The sequence below is a fragment of the Rhea pennata genome, chromosome 2 (assembly GCF_028389875.1).
Source record: "Rhea pennata isolate bPtePen1 chromosome 2, bPtePen1.pri, whole genome shotgun sequence".
Lineage (NCBI taxonomy): Eukaryota > Metazoa > Chordata > Aves > Rheiformes > Rheidae > Rhea > Rhea pennata.
Genome location: NC_084664.1, coordinates 44576531 through 44600994, shown reverse-complemented (window position 1 = coordinate 44600994; position 24464 = coordinate 44576531). Strand labels below are relative to the sequence as shown.

General features: G+C 39.1%; 1 protein-coding gene across 5 annotated transcripts in view; it reads right to left on the bottom strand.

The window, feature by feature from the left end:
- RBMS3 (RNA binding motif single stranded interacting protein 3) overlaps positions 1–24464 on the bottom strand; it is a 700426-nt gene that overhangs the window by 464295 nt on the left and 211667 nt on the right. The window lies entirely within an intron of this gene.

The window sequence follows — 24464 nt, the reverse complement described above, 5'->3', positions numbered from 1 at the left end:
AGAGGATTGAGGGGTGGTGGAGAATGTCATTACTTCTCTCGCTCCAGTCAGAAACTAGATTATACAGCCTGCACTATGTTTGGGATATGGCAGACTTCCTGGAGTACGCAAGCATGTTAACCAATGGTCAGCACATGTCGAAATATGTAACAAGCTTCACCTTTCAAGAAATCACATTATCCAAGAGAGGGGTCAATGAGCATTAGCAGAAAACTACAGTTGCAAAATGCTAAGATGACAGGGAGAGGAAAATAAGACTGACTTGGAGTCAGTACAGGCTTAGCCACTGAACGATACTGAGAACAGCACGGTCCCTGATGACTGAAACTAGAGATGAATTCAAGCCACACAGTTCCAGCTCAGATTCAGACTTGCCATTATTTTTGCAACCCTGCACAAATCAGCAATCTTCTCCATCCTGAACTTATCCCTTTTTTTCCCCAGCGCAAGCAGCAGAAGAGTCTGCTCTACCAAATGCACAGAATTACTGAGGAAGAAACCTGTGCTTCTTACCTGTTTCCATGATTTTCCTATTTTCTGCAAAGCTATTTCTATTAAGAGAGAAAAGCAAATGCATTCGACTCCATCTTGCAGCAATGTATGGCTGCATAATCTTTCGGTCTGGTCCGATGTCTTTCATCTTCCCTCCATAACATCTGTTTTTCAGAGACAACAGATTCTGTGCTGCTGTCGTGGGACAACACTGGGACATCTTCCACGAGAAAAGCATTTTCTTGCTGTTTTGCCTAGCGTGAATTAGCAGTAATATCTTCTGAGAGACTTGCTAAGCTACTGGGACTAATTTCCCTTTGCGAGGTGTCTGACTAAGGTGCCAACTGTGTTTTCACACAGGACAGATAACATGTACTGTTTTTCTGGTTTTAGCTTCCTGATGTTTTCATTGTGCTGAACTACAAAAAGCCCAAGAGAAACTATGAAGGACAGAGCATAACAGTACTGTATCATTGGCATCAGCACCTGAAATGTTTTGGTGATCATTTATGTCAAGAAACGGATAGGACACCTGAGGCATCTGTTATTATTAGATGATTATTTCCATACCACCACACAACAAGACTAATATGGATCCTGCAAAAATACACAGTCCATTGTCCAATTTTGTGGTCTGTTTTCTTTTACCTTCACTAGATTCCTCCCTCTCCATTTTTTCCTTTGTTCCCCACCCCTCCCCCCAAAAAATTGGTATATATACATAGAGGAAGCTGCTGAGACCAAGGCCTTTACTAGGATATAAAAATTGACTGGTTGTTTTGGGTTCTTGTATTAGGGAGAAGTATTCAGTTGGAGATCCCCAAAAGAGACTTAATCTTTAATGCCTGGTATCTCAGCACTTTCAAAAAAACCAAGCCATTTTAAGTTACCTCATGTTAAGCACCGGAGGATCAAATTTGCTAATCAATTTTGAAAATACTGGTGCATAGATTTAGTCTGTCTATAAAATCCCCTTTACATCTACAGTGCTATACACATCTAATAAACTTGAGATGGGTCCAAGGCTATATTGATCTTCAGCTGTTGGCTGTGTACATTCATCTCCACTTCTTGTTTCAGAACGTATTTCACTCATTGACAAGGTAATTGGACCACTGGGCTAAGTATAATGCTACAGCCACTGCTGCTTCCACAAGAAGTCCCTTTTTGATTGCATTTTAAGTTACTTTTCCCCAAGTCTCCTTTGTCAATAAGTGTTGACATTTGCACAGCAATGGAAGATTACCTGAATGATGTAGGAAAGGAATACATGAAATTACCAGGTGCTTGTGATAGCTGGCCAGAAAGGCTATAGAAGCCATAAGCACCTGAGTCAGGTAAGCAGCGTGAATGTTAGTAATATGAGAATATTACCTGTCTTAAGTAGTCTGTTCTAGGCAAACCTACAGTAAATATAACATTACCAAGCAAGCTGAATTTGAATTTGTCGGGCTGATCAAAACCCAAGCTGTGCATGTGAACCAGAAAGTGAAAAAAAAAAAAAAAAAACATAAAAAACCCCCAAACCCCAAAAGTTCCATCACTCAGTAATATGTATTTCTTTTTTCAAATTAGGATATAATGCCTCTGCATACATGCTGTTCAGCAGGACAGTGACTGCAGGTTTGGTTTTACACAGGCAAAGATAAAAGCCCAGAAGTTAGATTTGCTTTCTTATGCCTTAAGTCGGCACATATCAGCATCTATCCTAGAAACTACTAATAAGAAACAAAGCCTGGAAATTCTGCAAGGATTTCAACGTATCGTGGAAAAGACTGAATCAGTATTCGGCCAGTCAGACAAGCATCCCTGTGACTGCAGACACAATACTAGCACAATTTCCTTCTCATAGACAGTCAGGGATCTCCAGACAGTTGCGTATGTCATGCTTCAATAAGAAGATCATTTTATTATGCTCCTGGGGTCAAATTCTAAACTCAGCTATATTAATATAAATAAAGAGCTACTCCATTAAAAGCAGAAGAGCTGCTTCAAAATGATATACAAGTAAAATTACTATATTTACCTGAATACAAGGAGACTTTGTGGTTTTTTATTTCTTTGTGCATGTAGGCACCTTTTTCTTTTTTTTAAGGGATAAAGTATGACCTTGAATTCAAGGAGACCCTTTCACACTCACACAGTATAAGAGAGAAATTCAACCTCTTGCATCCTTCTCCACTTGCCCATCAGATACCTGGCTAATTCCCCAACTCATGATCGTGCTCTCCAAATTCGCTCCCTCTCAACCCCACTTTTAGTGCTGAGTGAAATAGCAGGAGTTGAAGCCTGCATGGAAATCCTCTAGGCCTGCCTCGCATGAGGGCAAGGAGCATGCCGAGCAGCCAGATCTTGCTCAAGTCCTGCTGGCAGCTTTGCAGAGCAGCAAGAAATTGCAAACCAGCTGATTGACAGTAACTTGCTCCTGCCTCATGCATAGATGAGGCATTGCTTAAATATAAGGCCAGATATATTATACATTAATTTCCTTGAAAAAATGGGATTTTCCTTGTACTCAGACTAAAATGGCAGAATTGAGAACTTGGATGTGCTTTTGCTTTGTATTAAAAACGTCTGATTAACATCTCTATGTTTGGGAGAAGTTCCATGAGCTAAATCCATGCCGCCCCCACCTGCCCCCTGCAAACACACACACCACAGTCTTGACCTATAAAGTCACAGAAACTCAATTAACTTCAGAAGTTATTCAGAAATTGCATTGGGCCAAATCAACACATAGTACCTTCCTTTTTAGCTAGCTAGTTAAGCAATTAATTTTTCTAGGTGGATTTATCTTGCATCCCTCAGCTACTCCTGTTGCTCTTGTTCCTAAGGAATTTAAGAAAGAATAGGTTCTTCAGAAATGGTTATTTAAATTGATCGTGAAGCGTAATGCTGTTTTCATCTTTTCTCTAGAGGAAGAGGGTAATCAATTTTACTTTGGCACAATTTCATCTGAGTTACATTTCTTTAGACTCAACATTCTTACCACTTTCCAAACAACTGCTTTTAAAAATGATCCCATATTTGCCATACTCAAGGGTCATACCAAAGCTTCAAAGTGAATTAACAGCAGGCAGCCATCAAGGACACTGGACAAGAAATCATTTGCAAAATTCAGCTGCAAAATTCAGATGCTATAGAAAGTCATTGCCTCTTTTAGCTGATTATATGGCTGAGCTTATACAAAACAATTGTAATTTTTCCTAAAGAGAAAAGTGTAAATTCAAGCCAGGGTTTGCTGGAAAAATATATAGAATCTATAAATAGTATCTCAAAATAAAATGCATTGGCTATTCTCTATGCTAAAAGTAAGTGATCCTGCTAGTATTCTCGTGAAATATTTTTTTTAAAACGTCTAAAGCTTGATCCAAGTTCCCCGGATTCACTTGCATCCAGGAAAGCTGGTTAGAGAGAAAGTAGATACTCACTACTACATAGTTACTATAAGAATACCCAAGTTTTGCTTGTGGAAAAGGAGAGAACGGTCACCTCTGTTATGTGATAACATACCCTCCTCATTTTTATAATGATAGTCAGGCCACTGCAAGAAATCCAAAATACATAACTTGTAATTCAGACAACAGGTTTAAATCCAGCAATATTAAATTTTTCTTCACAGTAAGCATAAATAAACTGTGGATCTCATCACTAGACAACAGTGCGAAGATCAAAAGCATAAAAAAAAGTTGAAAAAGCTTAGGTCAACTAGAAGCAATCAGATATCATCATCTTTAGGCAAATTCTAGAATAAGGAAATTGTATACTGCCAAAACTACATTAGTAGAAAGATCGCTACACAGGTCCGAACTGTAACACACTTCTTCAGCCTCTGGGTTGGTCTGAGCCTGTGTGCGTGCTCCTGCACAGCTGTGGACATGACCGTGAGCCTCCCTCCACTGCTCTCGGTGGGACCTGGACCAGGACAGTGCAGAACCTGAAATCATTATGGCAATGATGCATTTGTATTGGACTAAAAGGGAAAAATATTATAAGCATAAATCTATAAGGATTTGTCTTTTAACCTTGCTCTTTCCTAGAGCCTATAGCATGTCCAGCTATAGGCATGAGAAGCTGAGAAGAAAGCTAATTGATTTTTTATTGCTCCATCATTTTTGGAATCGATAAGAACATAAAATTTGTCACTGATCTCCTACAAAGGAAATATTTTTATTTGCTGAGGACCAAGATTCTGATTGAAATTTAGGACTTGGTAATGGAATTGATTTAGCAAAGCTCATACAGAGTAACTATATTTTATTATCTATTAAAATGTACCTTGTATATTGTATATAGAATTTTAATTATGCATATTACCTTCGTCCTGTCACATAACTAGTTTCATGGACAGTTATCTATCTCTCTGATTACATTACTCCAAAAAAAAAAAAAAAAAAAAAAAGAAAAGAAAAAAGGAAAAAAAGGAAAAAAGGAAAAAAAAAGGGAGGATAACAGAGGTACCAGGAGATTTGTTCTTAGGGAGACAATGCCTCACACATACTGACAGTTATCGTAATTTGACAGCACAGTGCAGAGGTTCTAATGACATAATTAAATTGAACCTAATTTTTTTCCTAGAAACAAAGCCTTTGCTATGTTTCAATTTTAATTAGAAAAATGTCTTGTGAATAAGCAAAAGAAATTATAACACAGGATCATTTCACTTTGATAGGATCATTTTGATTTCTGGAAGTATTTTTAAACAATAAGCTACTAAATTCCACAAAATTTTTTACTTATTTTTCCTCTGACTTCAAGCTATTTTGGAACACACTTGTTAGTGAAGATAGTCATAAAATACACCCAAAGAGTTAGTCCTAATTAATGAAAGACTTCACTGGGAACAGACACAGAAGTATTTTCAAGTTCAAGTATTTGTTCAGATGGGAGGGATCATCCAGTCCACGTGCAGCAACTTAACCCCACAGAAGGCACTCGAGACCTGCTACCACCTTAGCCATGGCATTCCTAACCCTCCCGTCCAGGGATAGCTTGGCTTCAGTTCCCATACAGCTAGCGGGATGTTGCAGCTATTGGTGCTCCGGACAGGCTCTCTTCCACATCAAACGCTACACGAGGAGAGGTACGGCCATACAGGCAAGCTTATTGTTGCACTTCCACCAGAAACAACAAGAAGACGGTGATGTAAGGAAAACCTCACTCTCACATGCAATAATTATGCATTCTCTCTCATTTTGCATCAGCAAGTCAGCTCCTATTTTCAGTGGTAACATCAGTCCCGATTAATTACATACTCAATCGTCAAAAATGCATGTTCTCCCTCAGGCTGCCTCTCGTAGCAACTTTCTATAGGAGAAGTTCTCCATAAATGGGTGCAAACACAGTCATCCTCCACACCTTGCCTTAAGAGTTGCTACAGCGACTCTGTAAAACACTGGTGGTTGAAGAGACACCACTTCTTGCTCACAGCACTTCAGCTGTGGGGCCTTGGAGGTCAGGAGAAGAGTTAAGTAAGTCCCTCACTGCCTGTTTGCCCGCTTTTTATACCATTTCCTTGCTGCCTCTGCCAGCCACAGTTGGAAGGAGGAACAGGGCTAGACAGACCTCTGTTTTGTGCTTGCACTACATCCCCTCCTGGGCCATCAGCCTCAGCAACACCATTCACCTAAACTCTTAGGCAGCACCATCGTGTTGCATCCTTGCACTCATCCATCCGTCTGCACCCGCTGGCTGTCCCTCAGGTTGGCCCACAACTTGTTTGTGGCAAGGATGGTCTATGGCTTTGCTGTGGGTACTGGGGCACCAGCAGCAGCTACAGGGTAATTTCTCACCATATAAACCAGACGCTTTAAAGAAAATCTTTGAAATACAGAGCAATCTTCTTCTCAAATCCTTAAACCTTTCAATAGAGCAAAGGACTCTAATTGTGGCAAATATTGAGTAAAGCCATCATGCCAACACAAATCATCTCAGACGTGAGTTATTCCTGTCCCCAGGAATAACTGGTTTTGTCCAGATTACCAGAATCAAATCCATGTGGCCTTATTTCTGCCCTTAGAAGAACATCATAGGAAAATGTCTCAAAATGGAAATTATAAGCTGGCAGATATGCATTACATGTATGAAAATGAAGGCTAGAAAAAACTTACTATTCTTCAGGATTTGTATTAGAAAACAATGTTTAACAGCCTGGTTAAAACTGTTACTTCATCATGACGTTACTAGTAAACAGCAGGCAAAACTAAAGTTGCTTTGCTGAAACCAAATAAATAATCTGAGCTTTTTCAAAGCGTCCTGTGTACGACAAGCATACAGACAAGTAACTTGCTTTCCTGGGATGGCGAACTATAGTCACAAACTCTTAGAAATACCATAATCTACCATAATACCAAAACTGTCTCACTGGCACTCATCCCCAAATTCTGAGCACTATTCCCCTTGATGCTTATTTAGAGTTAAAACTATAATTGTGGCTGTTTCATGTAGCTGTCACAGCCTGCTATTTATTTATAGGAAATAGAGCCCAAATAGGAAGTGCTTCTGTACCCTAGAATTAATCCTAATAGATGACTATGGCTCATTACAAGTAGGTTTTCTGTTTTGTTGCGTCTTTTCTAAAGAAAAACAGAGCCATCCCAAGTAGAGGACCTCCTGCATATAGGACTGGCAGCAGGAGGTCCACTTACGCAGAGAAGGGGGGGGCTCTTCAGCTGAAACGAACCGTCATATTAACAGGAAGCAGAAATCTGTCGTTTAAATCTGTAGTTGATTTCTACCTCATCTGAAACATTATAAATCACATTTTTCATTATGAAGAGAAACAAAATCATTTGGGAAATTAAATTTGCTTCTCACCTTCTTTGTGTTAAAAGCAGAATGTGAAAAAAAAAAAAAACAAAATGAAAACCAAGTGTAACTGACAGTTTGTTTCCCCAGTGAAGGATTATTATGGGAACATATAAAAGTGGACAAGTGCTTTCAATTCTTCCTACAAAAAGGAAGCCAATTTTTTTGTTTTCTTTTTATGCAGGTATCAAAATTTCCCATCTTTCCATCCTACAGAACAGCAACTTGAAAAGCCACTCTAAAATATTCTGTTAAGATCTCACTTATCATCAGTGTTGAATTCAAATGAGATTCAGACATACTGCACTATCACATTGCAAAATACTACTTACCCTGGATTATTTTAATTTTCATCCAGTGCTGCTAAAAATGCAGTTCTCCTTTGCGGCATCTTTGTGTACATAATAAACTTTATGATTTCTTACAGGCATTATCTATTGCTTTTGGTTTGACTTTCAGGTAGTTTTTCCCAAGTCATTTTTCAGTAAATGAAGAAAGCCCAAATACAACAACTTGCCTTATGAGATTTGTCATCTGATTTTATTACAAGATAGGATACTCAGGTTTTTAAAGATTAATGTATTGGATAGGACTTTGCAGAGTGTATTGCTTCTGAAGCGTTCACCCTCATGTCACCTCTAATACGTCCAACACCACGCTCTTCGGGAATTAAAAATAAATAAATAAAACACCTATATAACTTCTCTAAATCAGAGATCCAATTTGTGGAGGCTTCTACAAGTCTATCACAAAAAATAGTTTACTTGACCAGGTCAGACTTCATTTGACTTTGTACTTTGACTTTCAAAGTGAGAGATGAAACACGTTAGCAGAAAACAACCAACCAACCAAGTCACCCCCACACGCTTGCAGGGAGCTCCGTGCGGGGAGCCACCTTCATTCCTCCTCGCGCAGCCTCAATCCACGCACGCGGGTTTAATGCGGTATCAGCACTGACGCAAGCTACCGAGCATCAAGATGGCAAATGGGGAAGGTCACCACACCATTGTGCTACGCGGGAAAACGTTTCAGAAAAGCATGCGTGGGTACATCTAGCCAAGTGGTGGGTAGTAAGAGATACGAGTTCCAGTCTCATTAACGTTCCTCACCAAATCTCGGTGAACATCAGCTCCTTAGCTGTTAAAGAAATGCTTCCCCTTCGAAACACTGAGGATAACTGCTGATTCTTGTAGGGTGCTACAGACTCCTTTCATTAATTACTACTAAAACTGTCGTTGACTGTCGCAAGGGGAACATCAGGACTGCTGGCTCTGGCACCTGTGCTTGTTCCAGCAGCCTGCGTGGCCTGAAAGGAGGCAAAAGCAATTTGTAGATAAAAATATCGGTGAAAAATATACATCCTGCAACTGCCAAAATAGTTTCTAAATATCATTAAAATAAAGTCAAAAAAGCATTAAGAAAAAAAAAAAAAAGCAGTGAAAATATTTCATGAGCACCAAGCTAGGTGCCGAGAGAAGAGTTGGGGGATGAATTCCAGCTCTGCGGTGTTCTGCAAGTGGGTGGTTGTGTTAAATATACTTTATTCCAGCATTTTTAAGCATTCTGAACACTTCTAACAAAATAGTTAGAAATAAGTACTATCCGCAATTGACAGAACAAATGTAAGCACAGCAACCATACAAGCAATTATGTAAAATGTGCCTTGGGAATTTCCCTCCATCAACTGAGAAAACAACACTGAAAGAAACCATATGTGGATGGAACATAACATGAAAATATTTTAACTGTTGCATCAATAGGAAGGATTTTCTGTGGAAGCATTCGCACTGATGCCATTCCCTAGAAATTATGCATATGCCTCCTTTACCAATCACAGGAACATTGTTATTTTTATATTCACATTATTTAAGAGAATATACAGAAATGAAAGGTGAATTTCCTAATTGCAGCCAGAAATATTCCAACTATTACTGCTTATGCATTCTGGAAGTGATGCAGCAAAGTATTATCAAGACAGCTTGTTAAAATGAATAGTGTTACTACCTCTCTTGCCACCCATCCCAGAAAACTATGTTATTATCATACAGCATTCTAGGAAAATTAATGCTATTTTACAATTTTACTTGTAGACTTCATCCAAAAAAATATTACCAAGACAAAGAACATTTTTTCTCTGCATTTTTAGGTTAAATAAATATTAAATGTCACAATACAAGCAAACTCTTTGTAGAACTTGATTTTAAGAAATTTGGAGTCTTTTAAGGATTCATCAAAATATTCACTGGTGTTAATGTCTAAACTATTTAATATCAGGAAAGCTTGTTGCTTTTCTCTCCTTAGGTTCATTTGCTGTTACTGCTCTCTCCTCTCTGAGCCACACAATTCAAGGGAAGCTTTATTTCTGGAGAGAACCTGGTTATCAAACTGACTAGCCAAAAGTAAGTTCATTTTAGGGCGTACGCTCCTATTTACAGATGTTCATCTTAAAATTTTTCACGGTTTGCTGAACGCTTCATTTGGGCTGACAGATCTGCTGGGTCCTATGGTGAAAATTCTCATTTTCTGCAGTGTCTGAAATGCCTACTCATTGCATCATGGACAGCTGAAATTAGATATTTGGAAAAAGCAGTCCTGGGAAATAAGGGCTTGATTGAGTTGCCTAAATACTGCTGCCTAGTGCTGTCTGAGAGGCCCTCGAGTACCCCCCCAACACAACCACACCGCCGGGCAGGTGTCACATAACCCACAAGCCGTAGGTGGGGAAGGACAACCCCCACGGCACTTCAGATGGGGCGAGACACACGGCTCGAGTCGTTTAGGAACCAAAAAACACGGAGCATTTGCCACCACCGGGACACGGAGGAGATGAAGGCTGCTGCCTCGGCTTTCTCGGGCTTCCTATTCGCCCTTTCTTCTGGCCGGCGCGGGAACTCCCAGCGCTGCCCAGTGCCTTCCTCCCGCGCGGAGGGAGTGCGGGGCGCTGCCGCCGGACCCTGCCCTGTCCATCCCCTCACCCCGCCATCCTCCCAGACTTCCTAGAGCAAAAAGGAAATCTAATGAAAACAGGTCTGCTTGCTTGCTTTTCTTTTTCTTTTTTTTTTTTTTTTTTTTCTTTCTGGCCTTTGGTGAAGGACCTTTTCCAGGGAACGGAGAGGAGGGTCTGTGCGTTTCCTCTGACTCCATCTTATCACCGCTCACTCAGAGGAAAGACAGCTGCTTAAGGAGCCACACATCCTGGCTCCCACTGTTTCGCGGGTTTTCCTTGGGGGTGTCCAAACTGGAATCCAGTCGTCCTTAATTTGTGAAATTTGACATGATTACAGGCTGGGGAGATAAGGTTCGTGTTTAGGGAGTCTTGATGGCATCTCTGAAGATTGTAATTCTTCATCCACCTATCCGTCTTGACAAGATTGCATAAAAGTGGAATAAAAAATTGCTTTATTCTTCTTTTCCACATTAAGCAGAAAATGGCTTTCTTGAGAGTATGCGTTTGTACTAGGCTCAAGAAAACAGACCCCTGTGGAGCATGAAATGACACTGGGGAATATATTTTCCTTGACGTACTAGGTATTTTTCATCTGTCTGAGGCAGCTCTCCACCATCTCCCTCTTGCTTTCTTTATTTTTAACAAAGTTATGCAGCATCTTATATCAGCACTCGTCTTTATACACACTTTAACAAAGAAAATGAGTTCCAAAAGTGCAAAAGGACAAATAATGCTTATTGTAATAAAAACAACCTGGTCTCAAAGAACTGAGCGCTACTTGGAGGATGTCTTAAAAATACAATGCTCACATAGTTTCCCACTGCTCAAAATTTCATATTTACCCATGAAGGTATAAAATATTTCCTATAAACTTGCTGAAATCACATGAAATCTAATAGTTTGGTGCCCAAGGCAGGGCTAATAAACTTTCACTGTTTCAGCCTAACACCTCTACTGCCTGAATAAGCAATACTAAACAACCACTGTGCCTAAAGAGTCTACCAAATATCAAATCTCCATCTCTGACAAAATAACTCTCACAGAGGCCAACATTCATTCGGAGTGGCATGCATTTCCATTCAGACTGACAGCTTGCTTTTATCAAATAGAAGGTGATGGACAAGTGAATGGTCATGCACTTTTACAATAGAGAAAACACTTCCTAAATCATCTGTTTTCTGTATTAACCTGATCTGTTCAGCTACAAATAGATTGGTTGAGATGATTATTAGTGATAGAACTAAGGTTATTCCGCCTACCATCAGTATTAAATATTGCATTCAGAGAAAGCTTGCTTAAAGAGAGGTTAAAATGGAACAAACATTTAAAATGAGTATGTAGTTAAGGAAGAAGAATGTGCATTGAAGTATTTCTCAGTCACAAACAGATAAAAGCTGATTGTTAAATAAATGTCATGTAATGTATCTCCATAGCCAGTGCAGGCTAGGGGTTGCATGAGAGCTGTGACAAAGCTCTAAGGCAGTTGGTGACATCCATGGCGAATTGGCACAGCCCCTGGGCCTAAATCCCACCTCACTCTCACCTCAGTGTCTCCACGTTTGGGGCACATGCCCCAAATTCAGAGGAACCCATGGGAAACACAGTGACTAAGACTTAGACCACAAGAAAACAGCCAAAGGTGTCTTGTTAGAGTTGGTCCTGTTTTGGTACCTAATCCATTTAAGGATTGACCTTTTTATTTGCTTTGTAACTGTTAGTCATGTTGTTAAAATAACAATATCGAGGAAAACCTCTTCAGTATGGCTGACAAATACATCACAATTTTTGCTGTCTTAATAGCAAACTTTAAGAAAATCTAGTATTTGGTTCAAAATTAGTAGACTGAAATGTAAAAATATAAACATATTGATACTCTATTTGTTGCTCTTTTTAGCAATCCCAAATGGTTTAAAGTCATTCTAGACACAAGAGATAAGATTTGAAGAATTTTCAAATGTAAGTTAGCCTATCAGACAAGATTTTGAACAGATTTTAATGAATTGCAGGTGAATTAAGAAGCTCAAGTACTCATTTATTTACATCTTATGTTTCAGCTTCGTGCTTAAATCTGTCATAATGCCACAGAGAAGAAAAATAGTTTAAGATGGATAGGTGGGGGAGAGTAGGAGATAAAACGGAAAAGTTTATGAACTGCTATCCATTTCCTACACTGCAAGAGAAATGTACAGTCTTTCCATTAAAACACCGTGGCACCCTGGTGAGACAATCACTTCTGTCACATCTGGTAATTTCAGGTAGATTTTCCTTAAGTATCAGATCTTGCGATTTCTAAAATAGTAACAAGTAACCCAAACACTTCCCTGAATCACTGCAGCGGACTGAAACAGGCTGCACAGAGAGGCGGATTTTTAGAGCGATCTTGCAGGTCTGACATCGGCTGGAACGATGTGGCGCCCAAATTGCTAACACACATCTGGCAAACAGGTTCCTTAATTTGCCTTGTGTGTTGAAAAGGTAAAAACACCAAGAACTTGACAATTTTAATCTGCTGGTTATCTGAGAAACTAGACACCTATTCCTTAGACTTAGAAAGAGATTTCCTGTCAATGTGCACGAATTTCTCTCCCTTGACCCTGAGCAGTGAGAGAAGCAGTCTCAGATATACTGCAAAGCTGAATGTTTAAAGTTTATATCAATATACACAGGGGATAAAGGTAATTTACTCAGTGAAGGAGGAACCCCCTGCTACACTTAATCATGCTCAAGTACATGGGAAAGTGCCCTTATGGGCTGTTGTTTCTCTCTGCCTTTTTAACCAACCTATTGAGAAGCACTTTTCTCATGAAACGCCTTAAACTCAAAGCCTAATTAAAATACTAAAACACCATTAAAGCTGGTGAGCAGACATCTCCAGCCACTACAGTTTGCAATTAAATTTTGGGTGAGGGCAGAGGAAATCAATGTTATGTTCACCCCTTAATGAGAACATAAACACCTCCACATTAAAAGATTATTTTCTTTAAATCCCCACAGGTAGGTGGGGGGATTCACTTCACTTGTGAAAGAACAAGTCATAGGAAAGAAAACAAGGGATATGCAAAAAGAAGCTTTGCCTCATGTGCAACAAAGTGTTTTCTCTTCTCCCACAGTCTCAGGAGAAGCCAGAAAGAGGCAGAACAAGTCAGCAGATATATGTGATAAAAGCAACAGAGGTTAAAATTCCGGGAGCAACTTCACCTCTATTTTAAACCACAGAAATCACATTGATTTCAGTGTATCAAGGCATTAGATAAAATAGACTTAAATATACAACAAAAGTAGCCCATGTCTGAGTCAAATACCCTTCATTCACTTAACGTCGGTTAACCAGGCCATGGGCGAGCGCAAAAAACTTTTGCAGCCAACAGGAGCACATCACCTCCAAGGTCCTCCGAGGGCCGCCAAGGCCTTGGCCAATGGTAGTTGCTACACATAAAGCGTGCTTGTATATATTTTTTAGATATATACAGACACATATGCACACTTTTTTTTTTTTTTTTTTAAGGGGAGAAAAAACAGTAAAATATCCATGGGAGACATCGGCTCTTCAGACTGCGAGCTTCAGTCCAATACACGAGCAAGGAGTCTCCTGCACAGCTACAGCTCTGCGGACACCACAGCCATCGTCACAGGACATCACAGTAATGACAAGTCCTCGGCTGAACGAACCTTCCCTTCCTGACACCGCTCGGGCATTTGCAGAGGAAGAAAAGGGTTTCTCTTTCCGGCTGTGTAGTTTGTGCCGGGTGACTCAAGCGTCCCCTTAGATACCTCTGGCCAGCAGCTCATCTCTCTGTGACCACTGCTAGCCTTGTTACATCTTGCTATTGCACCACGTTTGCTGCACTTTCGTTTAAAATCAGAAATATTTTCAGTTGGGGTGCAAGAAATTAGGTATTTTGATTACTACAGATTTCTCACTTTTAAAAATGCATAAAGTCAATATAAAAACATTCCTTTTGCTGAAAAGGCATCAGAGTTGGGTGTGGGTTTTTTTTCCCAGATGAAAGAAAAGAAAATTCCTCAAAAATCTTACAGGTAACATCTCAGATAAATATATCTCTTTCAGTAGAAGATTTTTTTTCTTATTTTTCTCTCTTACATTTGTCGTCTTGTTTATAGACACTGTAACTGTTTTCTCAAAAACATAATTTAACTGGCACTTTTTCTTTTGCGTGGGTTTACTTTCCACTCAGTAATGAGGAAAAAATCCTTTTCTTTTACGCTCTTTTTAAAAAGGAAACATAGTTTTAATCATGCGAGCTAGTAAAGGTCCAGACAGACCACCACCACTCCGCCATCACCAACACCCCTAGAGATGTCACCAAGATGAGCAAAAGGGTTTGTTCACACGGAATACCTTCCAGTAAATTAACGGAACTGGGTATAGTCCTTCAAACTAATTCATTTGTTTTTAGTCAGCGAACAAGACTCCGAAGCTGGCTGCCCTTTTAGAAGTGGAGTTACTGAGGAAGCCATGAGACTTAGCCTTAACAAAAGCGCTGATGTGCTTGCTTTCTTTTACTGATGTTACGTGATTTTTTTTCTTTTTCTTCACTAGCATTTCAAGAGAAAAAAAGTGATTGTCATGTGGTCCACCCAAGCCTGGAACAGCAGCACAGCTGTTGTTCCTAGACGCACAGCGTTTTCTAGACCTACACAGCAGTCTATATTTTCTCTGAAGGGAATTATACATCTCACCATAAGCAGATATAGTTTCCATATTGAGTTTGCCTATTGTATTTTACTTGGCTGCAAGAACAAATTGAATGCTTCTGTCCTCCTTATGTCAAACTAACTCCTCTGGTGCAAGAAAAGAGGACAAAAAAGCCATGGCAGAGAATCACAGAATCACTCCATTTTGCATTTTGGAAGAGCCAAAATGACCAAATATCTGCTTCAGACACTCCTCTTTCCTGGAAAGCACCAGTTTTATAGCTCCTCTCCCAAATTAACTAATCATATGTAGGGGAGAAAAAAAAAAAAAGGCATGAATGTTCACCTGCCTTAAAGGGATGGTATCTATTCTAATTATCTTGTACTTAGGGACAGGAAAGGTTTTGGTGGTGCAATTATTTTATTTCAACAAATACAGGAAATGTATGTCTGCTTTATTTGATCGTGAAGCAGCAAAAAATGTATTCAAAATTCTAAGGAAATTTGCCTTTAGGATTAAATAAAACCTGATAAGTTTTAGACAGAAAGGAGCAAGTATCCAAATTATCAGCAAGGAAAAACATGAAACTGCAGTAAAAAGTCTTAGCTGTGATAGAGAAACCATAAACTAACTTATTTTCTCCATAGGAGAGAAGTAAGACCTTGAAATTAGAACATAGTATCTTTAAAATAAATCTGTTCATTTTGTGTAATTCCAAAGCAACAAGTATGTTGTGGTACAGCTGCTCTGCAGGTGTATGGGACAACAGCATGACACTATTAATTTATTCAGTACAGAATTTTATTCTGTAAAAGATCTCCTCCATCATTAATCTATTAAATGTCTATGAAATGTATTCCCTCTGAGCTGAAACCTCTTAGTATTAAGACAGAATAACTTAGCTCAGCTGTGGGCAGGAGAGCTCTTTAAGGAAAGAAGAACATCCTTTTTTTCAGAAGAGAAATCTGCGCTACATTTCTGAAGTCCTGGTCCTCATTTTCATCAAGGTTAAAAAAATTAATAAGTAAATAAAATTGAAGGATCTTATAACGATGGGTCTATTAGCACTGCCTTAAAATCTACATCCCAACGAACTCGTCAGAGAACCTTCAACAAATCCTTTTCCACATGTAGCAGTGCCAAGAGATTCTGTCCTTAAAAGACTGAAAAGCCAATTCTATCAAGCTTTAATCTATAATTAATTCTTTTACTTTTCTACTCCTAAATGAAGTATTAAGATAAACAGCCCGATGTGGTACCAAGCATTGTATCCTACGCTCTCCTTGACTGGGCCAGAGGTTTCAAAATTCGTTTTGACCCACATAACGTACTGTATGTGGGGCAGTGAATTACATTCCTTTCTTAGAGGTCATGCTGAATTACAATTTCTTTCCCAGGACTCAGAGGTGAATAATTGCACCTGTCCTCCTTAAGCAGACAAAAGACACTAAGTAGCAGCCAAACAGAAAGTTTTAAAAAGAAAATCACTTTACAGTTTGGTAGGAAAACAACTCAATCCAACCTTTCATCCTGCTGTACACATTGTGAACATTTCTACTAGTACAGCTTCTGAAGAAAGGGAAGCTTCCAGTCAAAGACAGAGTGCCCTGATAACAAAGCAAAAATTGAAGTGCTTGCTAGGAGCTTGAAAATGCCTACTTTTAAAATAAGTCATGCACAATACACAAAAATCAGCTACGCATCTAAGTGCTGGTGGGCAGACTTGCTCATTTACATGATACGGGTGAAGAAACGAAATAGAAACTATGACAGGGAAACAAAACTCTATGTTTTTTCCAAGACCACACGAAATGCAATAGTAGAGCCTAGAACAGGATAGAAATGAATATTCTAGAACAGAGAGTCTAGATCGCCAGACAGCCATCACACTGTTCGTGACCACACCACACATGAAGGCCAGTTTTGCTCTTACTGTCTGCAATTACTTGTCAGAGAAATCAGCAGAGCTATGGTTTCATTGGAGCCACACTGGCAGACGTTCAAGAAAAGGTCATCACTAGTATGGAAGGACAGTCCTGAACAGACCTGGCTCACATTCCAGATTTCTACCACTGGGTCTTGCCAAAAGTCTGGCACTTAAAAAGATTAAAAAAAAAAAAAAAAAAAAAGTGTGAGAAATGTGAAAATACTATGAAGAATCTCCGCAAAGACCTCTGCAGTATTTCTAGGCCCTTTCTGTTCTTTATTCTTCACGAAAAATGCCTGCATACCTGACGAAGATGCACCGAATAGAAGGACCAAATGGAATATATTTGGTTCCTTGCAGAACTAGAGATACCATATATGGCAAAATCCAGGCAGTTCATCTTGAAGCTACAAAGAGAAATACCATGTAAAACTATACTAAAATATTGACACCTCTAAATAAAAACAAAGAAACAAAGGAGCAATGCCTTAGAAGGAAGGTCTCGCAGGAAGCATCCCTCTCCTTTTCTCAAAAGCACAAATGTCAGTATTTAACATCTTTAATCAGAACGTGACATAGCACAGAAGATGGACACCAATCAAAAGTGAAGAATATAACTAACCAGACCTTGTAGCTAGAAGTCCTGGTCTTCAGGAAACACCTCCATCGTCCGTAGTTACAGGCTGTTAGAACAAAATTAAATACTATCTAGTATATACTTGGAAACATACAGAAATACAACCTGGTTTGATCAATAAGGCACTAACTTGGAACTCAAGAAAACCAAAGGTTATCACCAACTCTTTTCTCTAAACTGCTTCATGACCTTGGATGAGATACTTCTCTTGGTGCCCCTGCTTTCCTTCCTACCTTCTATCCCATCTAATTGCATGCCATGGGACAAGGATCGTCTTTTATAGACTGTTTGTACAACGCTGAGGTCAAAGTCCTCATCCAGGAAAAAGCCTACATGGAACAACTCATCACAGTACTATAAGCAGCAGAGGGGAAAAACTAAACAAATCAAAAAACAAACAAAGAAAAAAACTAGTTTCCTGTGGATTTGTGTTTCTCCTTCTCAATAACTCCAGATCCCTCTTCATGTCTCTGGTGTGAAGGCCTTCCACACAATGCTTCCAGTCTCCCCATTACCTGGGAAATCCTCCCCACGGTAACCTTGATCTTGAAACTGGCCAAAAATACACAACTGTACAAGAAAACAGGCCCAAGACAGACATACAGATCACATTATCTCCTATATTTCTTTCTTTCCTATCTTTTTTTTAAATAAAGAAAATTCTGCAAATAAAACCAAAGGCAAGCATTTCAGCAGAGGTAGCAAAGGTCAAAATTCAGACTGTTTAGCAAATTAATCACAACCATGAGAGGAACTCTAGGATTTTGATCCTTTTTAGATCACATGCTCTCAAGATATCTAAACAGCCAGTGGAGCTTCTGCCAGAAAACAGCAAGGGACAATCGATCTTTGGACAGCATTGCAGTTTCCAGTGAAAACATTTGTAATTTGTTAAGGTAAAAATCGTGAAATTTCATCAAAAGAACATTTCAATTTTGACAAATTGGCATTTCCTATGAATACACATTCCCTCCCAGCTCCTTTTGTAAACAGGAGCTGCTGCTCATAGTTCTGCTGAATATCATCCCATTATAAACAAAAGGTCTTTGGCATGTTAAAGGAGGCAGGTTTAAATGCAGAAGGAAAATTGTCATTCCCTATGCCTTTACTGAAGTGAGTGGTTTTATTTTAAATCCATACCACCAATTAAAAATAAGAGAGAAGAGGAGTATACCATCGGCAAAACTATTTAAAACAGTATTTGTTCAGACTAGTTCAAAAATCTTCACCCTTGGGGACTGCCATACAACAAGGAAATCTCCTGAGCATGTTAATTATTTAAAATGAAAGCAACACAGTGGCTGGCCTTTTGAAACGATCAATCTTTCAAGAAGCGTCAGGTGTCTCCAAAGCATGTGACAGGTTGGCAGTTTGTAGCATCTGCTCCCAAGCTTAATACCAGGATTTTCTCTGGAGCCTGGAGGAACTCATCACCTTACTAACAACTCCTAAAGACAACCTGTCTGGCTCACTGAAAATGTAACCGAGAAGCTGCAAAACAGAATCAGGGTCCTACTATTTGCTAAATCAAAGCAGAAACCAAAACAAACATTTGAAGCACTGTTATACATATATGGACATACATAAATATAGACGCATACACGTGTACACACACACACATATGTATACAGATAAATATATGTAGTTGTAAATTATAGATATTTACTAAGATATGTATTTATGGCCTCCCACAAGTCTATCTTTCAGTTTAAGCTTATGCAATTTCCTTTCTTAAAAAAACAGAAAAAAGAAAAAAAAGAAAGAAAAGAAAAGAAGAAAAGAAGCATCTGGTTTATATTTTTCAAATCTATTCAAATAAATCTTCTTTCTGCATGTATCTTCTTGGTCAGTATTATTCTACAAGGACAAAACCCTAGAGTCATCAAGACAATTCCTATATAGACTTGGCTTATAAACAAAAAGTTCTCATATTCAGAAAAGTCAGACCATGTTAGTGCTAGGAGGTAGTCAGAAAGTCTTCAGCAGTACATATTTTGTTAATACCATAAATGTGTTTTTCGTTGGTTCAAAGATTTCACTCAAATTTTCCATATAGAAATCTTTCTTATTAAAAATAATTTAAATGTTTTTCATTTCAAATTACAAAAGTGCACAAATAGTACATGCAGAGGATTTTTAATTTTTACCATTAATACTTCTAAAAAATATTTTATGTCCTACGAACTGTTATTGTGGAAAATTTGAAAAATTTCTCTTAAAATACAAGCTGGAGATAGTTAAAGCTATAAAACAAAAGATACTTTAACATACACTAATCAACAACACTAATTAATCTTTTGAAAAAGAACAACAGGATATAATATGTGATGTGCGAATAAACAGTCAATATGGGCAAAAATAATTTTTTAAAAATAGCATTCACACACAAAAATCAGAATTGAGAAACAAAATGCCTCCAAAACTCAAGATTAGTTTTCATTTCCCCAGACGTTTTGAAAAACACTTGTTGCACCTCAGCTAAAGCACCGCGTACTGTCAGTGCTCCCCGTGAACGTTTAGGGGCTCCAGGCAGGGGCCACAAGGAGCTGCTGGCACGCAGCTGGACCCAAGGTCCTTCTTCCCCGTGCCCCCGGCGAGGAGCAGTGAGGGCTGCCTCATCCCCCCCGGGAGCAGGCGCTGCATTTCTGACCGGGGCAATCAGTTTCAAACCTCAGCTGCCATCAAATATGCTACATACCTCAAAGGCTGAATGTAAAACACATTGGTGGATTTTGTGATTTTTTTTTTTAAGTCCTGGCCAAGTTTTAATGGGCTGTCACACACGAATGACTATGAAAGCAGTACAATGAACTGAGCTGATAAGCTGATCTGATCAGAATTAACTGCATGCTTTGAAAAGCTGGCCTAGAGAGGCAGCATTGAAAGCAATCTCACAAGTCACTGGTACCACTTGCCTCAACTATAAGTAAGCACAGATGGTGAGAAAAGTTAATTAAGAGATGTATTTATTTAGGGGTTTGAAATTTCCACCCCCTCTTCCCCAAAGAAGCCTAGCCACAGTGAAAATGTGTTTTACATTTGCAACCTAATAAGTTCATGTTTTTGAGGCTCTGTTCCTGTAGATGGAAGTAATAGATAAACAGAATAAATAATTTATGTCAGCAGTTAGCATATGGATTTGCACTTGATCACAAAGCTGCTCTTTGCACCTGATAGCTACAACAACTTGTCAATTAAAGATACTCCTTTCTCCACAATTCTTCATTTACTTTCCTTCTACCAGCACAGCTTTTCTCTTATATCACAATTCACAACTTACAACAGAGATGTTATCCTATTCATTTTCCCTTTAATGATTGCTTCTTTCATTTTCTTCCTTACTGCTTCTTGCAGTATTTCATAAGTCATGTTATCAGCAATCATAAAGACTAGCTCCCGGTGACAAAGGTTTCCCTCTTGGCTAGGGACTCTCTGTTGCCCCTCTCCCCAGTCCACACCTTGGCTTTCCCCAGACTCACCAGCAGCCTCCTAAAGCTGGGGCTGAGGCAATGCTCTGTAACACGGTCACCGGATCTTGCTGATCAAAATACATCTTATACCTTATGTACTGTAGTAGCATATGAAGCGTCCCGTAACAGACATTTTGCTCAATGGTCCTTCAACAGTGTACGATCATGGACCACATCTTTTGTTCACCTGTCTCCTGCTGACAAGGGCTACGATCATGGCAATGGCTGGCAGCATCAAAGAAAAGCTGGCTGGAGAATGGCAGGGATCAATCTCACATGAAAGGCTCTTGAAAGTAAGAAAGGGTTAAGGTTAAAGACAGAGAAAATAGATTTGAGAACGCGAAATAGAGGGGCTCTTAGAGAGACATTTCCAATTTATGCATACTGTACTATTTATTTCCTTTCCCATCATTGCTGATTATAAGGACGTGCACGTGTAAAAGGAAGTTTCTTCGTCTTTAATCAGACCTGCTCTATTCCATGAATCCGCAATCCACCGTTTGTGACATTACAAAATGAAGCAGGCAGGAGGCTCAAGGCAGATCAGAAAGTGACAGCTTCTGTTTGAAGAGAGATCTTGGAAATTGGTGATGATAGAAGACAGTATTATACTGCAAAACTGTTCAAGCCCCAGCTCCATCTCATCCTCTAAAAAGAGGTGCAACAACTCACTAGAAATACCGAGACATAAAAAAATTAAAATGAATTGCTGAACTGTTACATTTCTAAAGAAATAGAAGCCTATTTTAGATAGGATTCTAGTCCTATATGTCCTGAACACTGCCTGGATTGAAGGCACTTTGCTTCTTAAAAATCTTATCTTTTCATTACAGAGAATGGTCACATCATTTATAGTTTATCATCAGAATTTGGCATGTATCAGTGCACTGCTTCTGTCAGTCTTATTTCTGTGCTATGGAACTGATTTTGATTAGGATATTCCATTTACAAGAATTTGATCCCTAACTAGTTTTACATTTCAGAAAACAGGACCACAGAAGACTAGCTAGAAGCCTAGTGATCTCCACCAAGGCCAGCCCTGCACTGAGAATAGCCTTCTTATATCCTTCCACAAGGATTTTAACCAGGAGTGTGTGTGTATAAATATACATTATATACACATGTAAATATCTATGCATATATGAAAACATACACACAAACTTAGAAATTGCATCTCTCCTTCTCAGGTTGTCCCTAAATTTTGTATTATCGAATCAGGTTAAAAGGGCAGACTTTCTAATATAATAAATGCATATAAAGTAAATCACTGAGGGCTCAGGACAAAGGAGAATTCAATTTGGGGTGATGATTAAAGAACTCCGTTTGCATAAATGCATTATTGCTGTACAGTAATGCAGTCCTGCAATCCCACCATCAGGAATGAGGGCTATCTACCTGTGACTACAAAGTTTTGAGATGGACTCTGCACAATCTCATTCATGGCAAAATGGAACCTTTCCCATATATACTTTGTTTAATCAAACTTCCCATTTTAGTCTTTCCTAGGATAGAAAGACTGCTTTTAATGAATGATTACTGCAGGATGGATGAGAGTTGCAGAATGTGCTCTCAGATATAAAAAAAACCTTTGGCTCAGACATATCTCTTATGACCAGCCAGAGTCATATGGGTCTCTTTTACTATACTCTGTATGGTATTTTTTCTTTCATTTAGAAAAAAAATGAAATATGGAAATTTTTTTTGAGTTACATTTGGCCCAATTAATACGTTGTGATTTTTTTTTGTCTTCTACAGCTTTTCTCTGAACCAAAGCAGAAAAATGCAAAGTTTTTCTCTTGGCTCTCTCTCTAGGGATTAATATCTTTAAGTACTTCAAGGCCAAACACAACTCCCTGACATTTGCCTGCCTTGAATGTGCAAAGCCCTCATAAGTTTGTTAGCCTCCACAGCATCAAGAAACTGCAATGATCTTTGGATATATTCCACAGGGGAGGTTTTGCAGCAAAGACTTCATAAGTAGTAAAACCCACAGCTTCTTCCGGGTGAACCTGTATCAGATGAAGGCAATGAAATACTCCGAAGTACACTAAATACCTAACTAAAGTTGAGCATGCAACAGTGGAAAGATTCATGAACAAAGGAGCTCTTCTGTATCCAGCTTTTATTGTTGTCATTTGCCATAGAAGTGAACCCAGGCTAAATGAATCCAAGTTAGGAACAGGAATCAGAATAATATTTAACTTCGTCATATACAGTGTGACAGATATTCAAGCCAATATTAAGGCAAATGTTTTATTTTGGAAACTCAGCACTCGTGATGCTGCAGGAAGGAGGAGCTGAGCATGCCAGGTACCTTGTGTCAGTTCCTGTGTACTGCCTCAGCCTCCAAATGTGCAGAAATAGAGACATGTGGAAGAAGTACGTGACCACAGTGGTAGCCACTGCTGTGACAGCTAACCAGGTACAGTTTCTTATCACCTGTCTCAAAAATCAGTCCCGCTGCTGGCAGAATAGCCCCACAGCAGAGCTCCTGAGATAAGCTCACAGCCACGACACATGCCAAGTTTACTGAACAGTTGAACCAGGGGCACTGAGGGCAGGAGTAATCCAAGACTTCAGTTCAGTTATCCACTTGATTTTGGCTTTTCTTATCCACACGCAGGTTGATGCAACTCCAGCTACTCCGAATCTCCACCTACCCAGCAACCAGCTAAACTGACGTTCAGATTGAAGTCTCCTTCCCAATGAGCGAAGGGAAGTCTCCTTCCCAATTTGTGCTCAGCAAGCACAAATAGCATACAGGCAAAGCGATTCTAGTTGAGTTACCACTATTTTTAGCCTAAACAAAGCCAAGAGGAACTGTGGCATTAGCCTAAAAAGACTCCAGCACCTTGACTGGCATTTTAATTCATAAGGATACAGAAGTTGCCTCCATTTTAAAACCATTTTATAGGAGTATAGCATTCTTCTTGTAAGCCCTTTTGTTTAGTAGGGCCACAGTTTGACACAAAGCAGGTAATGTTTATTTTAAATGATCAAAGTTAAGGAGCTGTTAAAGACCTGAACATCCACAGTTTATTAAGTTAAATCAAGCTGCAAAGGAACTCTTTTGGAGCCATCATTCCAAACCAGGAAAATATCCATGCCTTTCTAATGCCAAATGTCTTTCTTCCCCCCCCCAACAGTTTTTACAATTTTCAGTGACGCTGTAATGAAATTGAGATAACAGCAGAATCCACAGAGATGTTTAATTCAGTTTGAGATCTCTCCACCTCAGAAAACAGATAAGATTTTACAATTTATTCCCCTCCTTCATTACAATTACCATGCTAATGCTTCAGATAATTCCTAACCCAAACTTCTGGCCCAAAGTCTGTTGGCAGATAAGACAGTAGATGTAATCAAATCACTGAGATCTCGCAGAGACTGTAAAGCGCAATTTCCCCTCTGTAGTAATAGCTGCATGTTCCCCTATTTTCCTACTGGAATTCACTATAGGATGACAAAACTTCATTATATGCACATGACAGGATGCTAAGATAGTACGTCCTTTAAGAAGTTCTAAC